Genomic DNA, 9524 nt, shown 5'->3' with positions numbered 1-9524 from the left:
GATAGAAATCTCTCGGAAAATCTAATTAGTAAATGCACATTACTAATTCTTATATTTCCCTACAAAAGGAAATTAATAGCCTTAATTAAAAGATTCTTAACTTATTTATGTTTCGATCCTGGGATTCTCTTCCCTTAGCTATTAAGGAATAACTTTGAACAATTAAAGAAATAAACATTCATAGCACGTGTTCAAAGTATGTGGACATCCTTACTTTGTAAGTTTCCTTTCACACTTACAACCTTGAAACCAATTTTCCACACTTCTAAAAAAGTTCAGAATTGGTTCATCCGACTTTCAAGAACTATGCGATTGATCAAACAAACATTCAATCACAATCATGGGTTTAACGGTTCTATCAGAACAAGTTTCGAGTCTACCTTCCATGTGAGTACTGTGCATAGTCACACTAGCTTTCCAAAATTCGGTTGACTAGGTACTAGGATCGGTTTCCCACATATATATGGTATCTAACTTATATGTGTTGCACATGTCCATAGGATCGGTTCCCCTTTGCCTAAAAACGTTTTTCTCATGTCCATAAGATCGGTTCCCCTTTCTGCTATAAACATTGCTGCACCCCATACAAGGATCGGTTCCCCTTTGTGATGTACTGCACCTCTTACTAGGATCGGTTCCCCTTTCCCATATTTGGTCAGACATAAAATCACAAACCCGATCATACCATCTCAGGTGATTACTTAAGATCGGTTTCACTAATAAATACATAAGTCAGGCCTTTGTGAATAGTTCTACCAAGAACACAAACAAGTTGTGAGCGGTTATACTCAATCACACATATTGGTTGTTCATAAGATATGCAATGAATAACAAAACCAATAACACCTGGCAATTTCCTTTTCGGTTCACAAACAAGTTTATGAACTTACTTCCTTAGAACACATGTAAAACATTGTTCCCTAGGATGAAATCCTCACCTCATACCCATACATAATCACAATAACATTCAAATGAATATGGCGATGTCTTATCTACAAAGTTTAATTGTTAAGCAATAAACCTCTTATTGTATTCCTTAATACTATGTCTATCTAGAGTTCAAATATGCTTCGCAGTTTTGTTTTCAATATGCACGACTTGAAAGATACGTTAGGGAATGAAACAGTTCAAGTCAAATATCACTAACCTCAAGTGGAAGGATGATTGTTGTCGTTGTAGCTCCCTGCTTCTTCACATCTTCAAGACTTCGCAATACTTGTAATGTCTCATATCCTAATACTTTCAAGCTAACCTATACAAAGTGGACTCTAGTACATAATCAAGCGACTCTTAACATGAGTTTTGATTCACTAAAATATGACAACCAAACTTGACATACCAACGCTTGGTGGGTTCAACCGATCCATGCTCTAACACAATTGGACTTTGATGTTGTGTAATAATACTATGATAATGTATAACAATACGAAAACATCTTGTTTTTATATATTGTTATAGCTACGGATATTAAACAACTATGATGCTGAGTTAAACACGTTCAGAATCACTGGAATACTTGGAAGTGACGAAGATTTCGAGTAATGTTGAAGAACCAAGGAAATCAAGCATTTGGATGAGAATCTACAAAGTTCATTTATTTTGTAATCCATATGTATTGATAATTTTGTCACTAAAATTGACTAAAGGAGATATTTTTAGACCACTACTCGGTCGAACTCGCAAGCGTTACTATCTAAAGCTTGTTTGTCAAGTTTAGTTGGCAAAACTATAAGTCTTGATTTCTAGTCTACATATAGCTAAGTCTTGGATTAGGATAGAAAGTGTAGTTGAGCATTAGACTTCACGGCGTTCATCGATTGAAGATGAAGAACTACTAAGGGGAGCTTGTGGAACTTCACCAACAAAAGGTATGTGGAGACCTGAACTCATATATCACTCAAAAGTCTATCTACTCTATCTCATATTTGAGACAAAAGTCGTATAGCTATATAGACTTCGATTATACACATTTGATATTTCGAGCTGAGTTTAACTCGTTTACATGTTTCTCGAAATATGTGTTGGTAAGCTTTCGTTTTAACCAAGTTCATCTTATATTCTTGACAAAAGTCAAAAGATGATCACGTGAAAATCGCCTTGTAACATCTTACATGATTTTTGTGAGACAGTCATTTGATGTAGACTCGGAATGTTTTGTACTGATCATTCGATCACTTGAAAATTGCTTTGAAGCTAATAGTTTGTGTGAGAGTTTAGAACAATTAACCATGATTGGATATAGCACAGTATGCATACTTGTATGCTAACTGTTGCAAGTTATTCCAAGTCCGGGAACCATAGTATGCATACCCGTATGTGTACTGGTTGGTTAATGAAAGTCTGGGAACTTAGTATGCATACCGGTATGCATACTCGCATGAGTTTCAAGTTCCGGAAATTCAACTGAGTTTGGAAGTTATGCGTACCCGTTTGCATACTGGCGAACACAAACTTAATCCGGCCACTTAGGTATGCGTACCCGTTTGCATACATGAGTAGGTTATGTTCTAAAATCGGTTTGTTCATGAACTAATACATTTATATATTAAGGAATGCAATCTTTTGAAAATCGTGGCTATAATGTTCATGAATTGATTCAAATGAATCAAAATAGATTTTTCTTCAATTGTGTCTTGTATACTTCTATGAGAATATAAACAACCGAACAACTATAGAACTAGTTTCATTTGAGTCATTTGAACAAGTTATGGTTAAGATGAATAAGGTTGATATGAAAGTGTTCATATGGCTAACTTCGGTTAACTATTGTTGAGCCAACAAAGGTGTACACATTTAGGTACGGTTACTCATATCTAAATGAAGTCACTTTTTATTTGTGTGTAACAAGGTAAGTTCGATCTAACAGTTGAAAGATATTAGCTTGACTCTAATCAGGTTTTCATCTAACAGTGAATATTGAATGCTTTGTTATCAAGGTAGTATTGATTGCATACCCTGATTGGAAGACTATATAAGGGAGAACTCTAGCAACTGGGAAACATATTCCCCACACCTCTTGTGTGATACTAGTTACGACTAGAGTCGATTCTCCTTTAGCCTTAGGTTTTTTCCAAAACCCTGTAGGTTTACGACTTAAAGACTTCATTGGGATTGTGAAGCCAGACCCAACTATTTTCTCTGCAGTTGCGCGTTCTGATCTTGTTGTTTTCTATCGTGATTGAGTACTATCTTCTCTAAGATTTGATCGAGATTTAATCTCCGATAGGCAAGATAAAAAGTAGTTACAAGCATCTTCGTCTCATCGTTTGTGATTCCACAATATCTTCGTTCGCTATCATACAATTAAGATTATTGTGAGGTGATTGATATTACTAGGCTATTCTTCGGGAATATAAGTCCGGTGTATCAATTGGTTATTGTTCACCTTGATTTATTAAAAGACAGAACAAAACTTTTAGGTATTTATGTGGGAGACAGATTGGTTTATCAAGTTTTCGACTTTGGTTCGTAACAACTCTTAGTTGTGGGTGAGATCAGCTAATGGAATCAAGTGCGCAGATTCCTGCTGGGATTCAGAGGCGTAAGGAACGCAACTGTACCTTGATCAGTGTGGGATTGGTTAGGGATCAACTATATTCCAGTCTAAAGTTAACTTGGAGTAGGCTAGTGTCTGTAGCGTCTTAATACAATGTGGTGTTCAAATCTGGACTAGGTCCCATGGTTTTCTGCATTTGCGGTTTCCTTGTTAACAATATTTCTGGTGAAGTCAGACTGTCACGACCGATTTAAGACCACCATATGCGGTCTTAATTCCATTGAACCCTTTTTATCCGCGCAACTGGCCTAATTTTGGCTTGCGGTTAGGGTTGTTGCCGACGTGCTATGAGAATTCTGATTGGTTGGAATAAAAGTGGTCACGCTAATGAGTATCATGGAGCTTGTCTGGATGTGCTGGGAGGAGGCCAGGCTCGTAGAATTGGCTGGCCAAAACGTATGGTCGTGATCATTTTGAGACGTCATGGGCATCCTATGTTAAATTCCTTAAAGAATTAGGCGTGCGACCAGCCAACTTCCACTTTTAATCAAAAGTGTGTGCTACGCATTTAAAGCGTTTTGATTTGTTGATGAAAAAGTGGGGCCAGCAGGGAATAATATGGGGCGTGGCCGGTCGGCCACGGGAAGCGCCTGCTAGCGCAAACTGTCCGGCCAAGTGATGTGGTCGCGCCTCCTTTTGCTGCTATCTTTATTTTCCGCAGTTTCTCTTTGTTTCTTGCTTTCTACTTTTGGTAGGATTTTGCTCCTACTAGTCCATGACGGATCGATTTCCTAGCTTGCCTAGGTTTGGTCTCGACCAATAAGGTTCGAGATACTACGCAAACCACAAAAAACCCAATTTTTGCAAATTGATTAGGTTCGAAAATTGAATTTTGCGTGCTGACACAAAATTAATTAATTTCTAGTGAATTTTGCGCGCTGGCACAAAATCACTAATTTTTATCTCAAAGAGCAGCGCAACTTGCGTGCTTCTGATTGAGTACCTTCATGCGTATCTTAATCCCGATACTTCGGGAAATTTTTGTTACTCCGTTGCGAGCGAACATTAATTGTCATGTCAGTATTAATACTCAGCAGGCCATGCATTAGTGGATAATGCAGGTAGGAACTTCAAATACTCATTAGGCTCTATATTAGTGAACAATTCATCTAGGAGCTTGAGTTTTAATATAATATGAAGAGAGGCATAGGCACTCATCATATTTCGATATATTCTTCAAATTCTTTGCAGAATACAGACATATCAAGGTCTACTACTTCTGATGCCGGATCAGGTAGACAGACTTTTACAATTTTCTCCCTAAGCTAAAAACCACCATCAACACTCGCATATCTGAATGCACTCATGGAGAAGATGTTACCTAAACAATGTCAACTCCAGACGGAGTCATCCAGGACCGCCTCCAAGTCTACTGATGGTGCTAACACATCAAAAGATAACTCACAGGAGAGACACCTCATCATCATCGTCACCCACGGTAATTTCCTAGATTCCCTCCCCAGGTCTTTCTCCATTTGGGTCGTACCCCCGCTGAAAAATCATAAAAAGCGTCATATATAATTAGCAAAAAAAGGCTCAAGCATGGAGATTCAAGTAAAAACCATAGAATTCATAATACATGTCCATTATAAACCTAAACATTCATTAAAAAGTGTTTTAAGACATGTCATGTAGTTTAGAAAGGTTGATGGTCGTTTTGCAAAAACTCCGTCAGAACATCTTTTCCATTATCCCTGAAGAACTGAAATCGATGCTAATTGGTGAAGAATATGGAGGTGATGTATGTACCAAATGATTCGTATGGATGTATACTAAAATATACTAAATTATATTAAAAGTGCACATAAGTCAGATAAACGGGATGTAAACGGCGGTCGAAACTCTCGACTACATGACAGCTGAAAAACCTACAGAATTCTTCCTCGAAAGTTCTGAATTCTCGGTGTCAGGTCCTTTTCACCTATCAAATAGACTCTGAATCAAAAATTATTTTTGAATAAGTTAGATCTTCCTCTTATCTAAATAATGAGATGTCAACTACCTCATTCCAACTTCGGATGGAGATTTTGCGGCCGTTTTGGAAAGAAGACACAAATCTGAAATTTTCATCAAGTCAATACATCAAGGTCGCACTTATGATCAAGAAAGCAGTAATAGGTGAGTTTCCACACACAGAGAATCGGGGAGGAGTTGCTTCACTGAATAAGAAAAAAAAAGAGAGGAGTAAACTCACGCATACGTGAGTTTTAAAGGGGAGAATCCCTTTTGGGCCACGATGGCCGAGAAAATCCTGCAGGAATAAGCCGATCGTCCTATTCTGCCAATATTCATGTCCATGGCCACCGCTCCTCCCATCCTTCCAAGGTTCATGGTTGTGTCTACCACTGTTTATCCCGTTCTACCAGGGTTCGTGCATGTGGCCACCACCGCTCCTTCCGTCCTACCAAGGTTCGTGTTTGTGGCCACCACTGCTCGTCCCGTCCTTCCAAGGTTCGTGGTCGTAGCTACTTCTGTACCTTCCAAGGTCCGTGGTCGTGGACACTTCTCATCCCGTTCCACTAAATCTCGTGGTCCTGGATACCCTTATTCACGTACACGTCTAGCCAACCCCTTTTGCTTCCACGGATGTCCATGCAGATCCAACCTACCTATTTTTATCCCGCGACAATGCAGTCTCTTTGCTCCTACAAACAACCATGATAACCCCACACATTTGCTCGCCCAAACAGTCATACTTGCTCCATCTAGCATTAATTGCAGCCGCTGCGAGGAACCGTTTCTACGTGTTTGCTGATACTAGCCAGAGCTTCACCATAGAAACAACCACTACATAAAAAGGTAATCCATACTTTTCCATATTTTACTTTCCCATGAAATAAGTAATAGAGTCACATGAAGTAGGGATGCGATATTGTGATATCTTTATCATGGTTGACGTCCACCAACCATACAAGATAAGACCGAGCTGACCACACTACCAATGGGTGGTTTTCCCCTACCAATGGGTTTTTATTTTTCAGGTATCAACACCAGGCCCTAGATCCATGCTTATACAGTGATACCTAAAATTACCAAACACCTACATCGCGGGGATTGGAAACATTAAGTTCAGACACATTGGGTACAAAGACAACATGCTTGTTGATTCCTAACCTATATATCATCGATGATGAGTGATCCTACAATCATAGAAGTAAAAATAGGGTGAATCATGCTACCATTCATTCCCGATAACGGCGAGCAAGAAATCATGGTAACAAATAGAGCAGAAGGCCTTACTGAAGATTGGAGGATACCTATATCAAGTTAGATAACATATAGATATCAAAGATTGATGTATAAACATGTTCCCTATAAATACAGGGCATGTTCCTTGAGAAGCCTAGTTAAGTTTTAAGAGGGAAAATGCTAGACTAGGGTTTTGTTGAGAGTTTATTATTATTTCTAGTCCTTATTGTAACAAGTTCTTCACCATTAATAAAGTTTTAGATTCAAAGTAAGCGTAAGTAATAACATCGAACCACTATAGATTCGAGTTCCTTTACTTTCTCATGTTTTATATATGATAACACTATATAAATTTTATATCTTGAATTTGTTGATTTGGTTCTTCTACGGTCCAGATGTATATTATTGTATAGCTATAAAAATGGATACTACATGTTGTGTTAGGATCTAAAAATGCAAGACTTGCCTTGTAACCGATCGCATGATTCTTCTGCATATAAAACAGTAAAAACAGTCCAAAGTGAAAAAATTTTAAATTCTCGTCAAGGAATATCGATTACAATTAGTTCGAGAAAAGTTTGAGCTCCTTTCTATTGGGATTAAATCTTTTGTAGTGGAGAAAACACGAATGGGTACAAAAATGAAATAACTTGTTAAATGGTGTTGAGCAGGAGTGATGTATTCAAGATCTTATGATACATGTGTTTACCTTAGGGGACTGAGCATACGGAGGTGTCCATTGTTCGAATTTATAGGAGAAATCAAAATCTTGTTTGATCATTATTACTCGCAGGATATTTGATCGTGGATAAGGATTGAAACTTATGATTTTAATGGTTGAGTACAATGAGAAGCATGGAATGAGAAGAGCTAATATAGGATTTGAACTTACTGTATATATTACTGGAAGTTATACAATAGTCCTCAAATATCTTAAGGACACAAGCAACAAACGGTTCAAAATGCAATTTTATATGTTCCAAGGTATTGTATCACGAGTAGGGGCCAAAAGAACCAGAATGATAAGAATATATCTTCTAGCACATGAGAATATTGATGATCTGATAAGCAACTTAACTGGATTGATTTTTACGTTATACAAGTCAAGCTTATCAAGATTATGGAATCCACCTTGGCTAGCAATTGTTAAATGTAATAAATCATATCGTCTTGAGATCCAACTTGAGACCAGTGGCATTTCAAGGGGCTGGGAATGTTAGAACAACGATTTTATTTTTAGGTTAGATACATTTTATAACTTTATTTATCCAAATGTATTATAAAGTTTTGCTAAATTTGGTGGCTAATCCCCAATTCAAATGAATTTAAGTAGCTGACCGATAATCAAATGGTCAATTTATTTATATTTAGTATTAGGATTCTCTACTTCGTTGTCGGATCTCAACACTTTCTATCTGAAGTTTACATCGAGTTTTGACTTTAGATTTCTCATTTTCCATTTCTTTTTTGTTTCATATCAATTACAGCATAAGTAAATGAATAACAATAAATTCTGATGCATGTAAATTACTTTCAAGTTGAGAAAGACAATTTCTTGTAATAAGAATTGATATGTTTTTGAATGGAAACCCAACAAATTTACCGATATTGGTTCCAATTCCACTAGTTTAGGATCGAAAACCCGAAATCATTAAAATCCTAATTCGACTAATAGTTCTGAGTGTTACGGTAATCGAGTGGAACCGAGTCAGTTAAAGCTCTCCAAGTGGTGTAAAATATATCATGCAGTGCTAGAACGACACATGAAGAAGTCTGTCTAGCGTGTTGTATGTCGTGATGTGTCGTTTCAGGAATTTAAGACGTGTTGATTCGTGTTGTGCTTTTTAGTCCCGTTTCAGGAATTCAAGACGTGTTTTGTTGTACTTTTTAGTCAAAACACGGCATGGCACACTGACATAACAGATGAATATCCTTGTTGTATCCTGTCGTGCCGTGGCGGCACATTATATCCGAATAAATTATTTTCATATATTTACACAATATAATGAATTCTTCAAGATAATTATAACAAATTTAGCAAAACAAACATATAATATTATTTAGATTTTTGTTATAGGGAAAGCTGATTTGTTTAGGGGGAAAGCTAAAATTGTTTGACTATAGTATATTGTTTTTGACTTTGATTCATTCAAGGGGAGGAGTAAAAAATTGTCTTTCCCCTTAAGAAAACACATAGCATAAGTTTAGTTTTTGCCCTCAACTTAACCTAATCGTATATCTTAGCTATTGTATAAACATGATTAATCTAAATCATTTTTATAATTAAACTATATCGTTCATACCTCCACGGACATGAACTAGAAAATAAGAAATAAATGCTCTGCATTCTTAAAGAAACACCACCGGCAAATATTCTAATCGACGATACCCCAAAAGTGTCTTGTGATTTTTCTGAAGCATCGCAACAAACATCATCCAATATTGTTTTTCCATCATAACTTAACAAATCAAAATGTAACAAAATATTAGGAATCTATAAATTTCTTAAGAAATTAGTTTCAAATGATAGGAAAACAAGTATATTTTTTAACCCCAGCTTCAAAATCATCAGGATTAAGAGTGATCGTGATCTTTGGTAACACTTAGAATCTCTTGAAGCATCTAATAATATAATAATGATAGGAAAAAATAATTCCATACTTGATGCAGAACTATTGTTAGGGCTTAACTTAGCAGAGATCACCAAATGTTCAGTAGCTTTTGCTTTTTCTTCTTCTTATTTTTATTTGTTCTCCCATGTTCGTGACTGAAATATTGA

This window comes from Papaver somniferum, unplaced genomic scaffold, assembly GCF_003573695.1.
Source record: "Papaver somniferum cultivar HN1 unplaced genomic scaffold, ASM357369v1 unplaced-scaffold_132, whole genome shotgun sequence".
In the NCBI taxonomy this organism is placed as follows: domain Eukaryota; kingdom Viridiplantae; phylum Streptophyta; class Magnoliopsida; order Ranunculales; family Papaveraceae; genus Papaver; species Papaver somniferum.
This window is presented reverse-complemented; position numbering follows the sequence as displayed.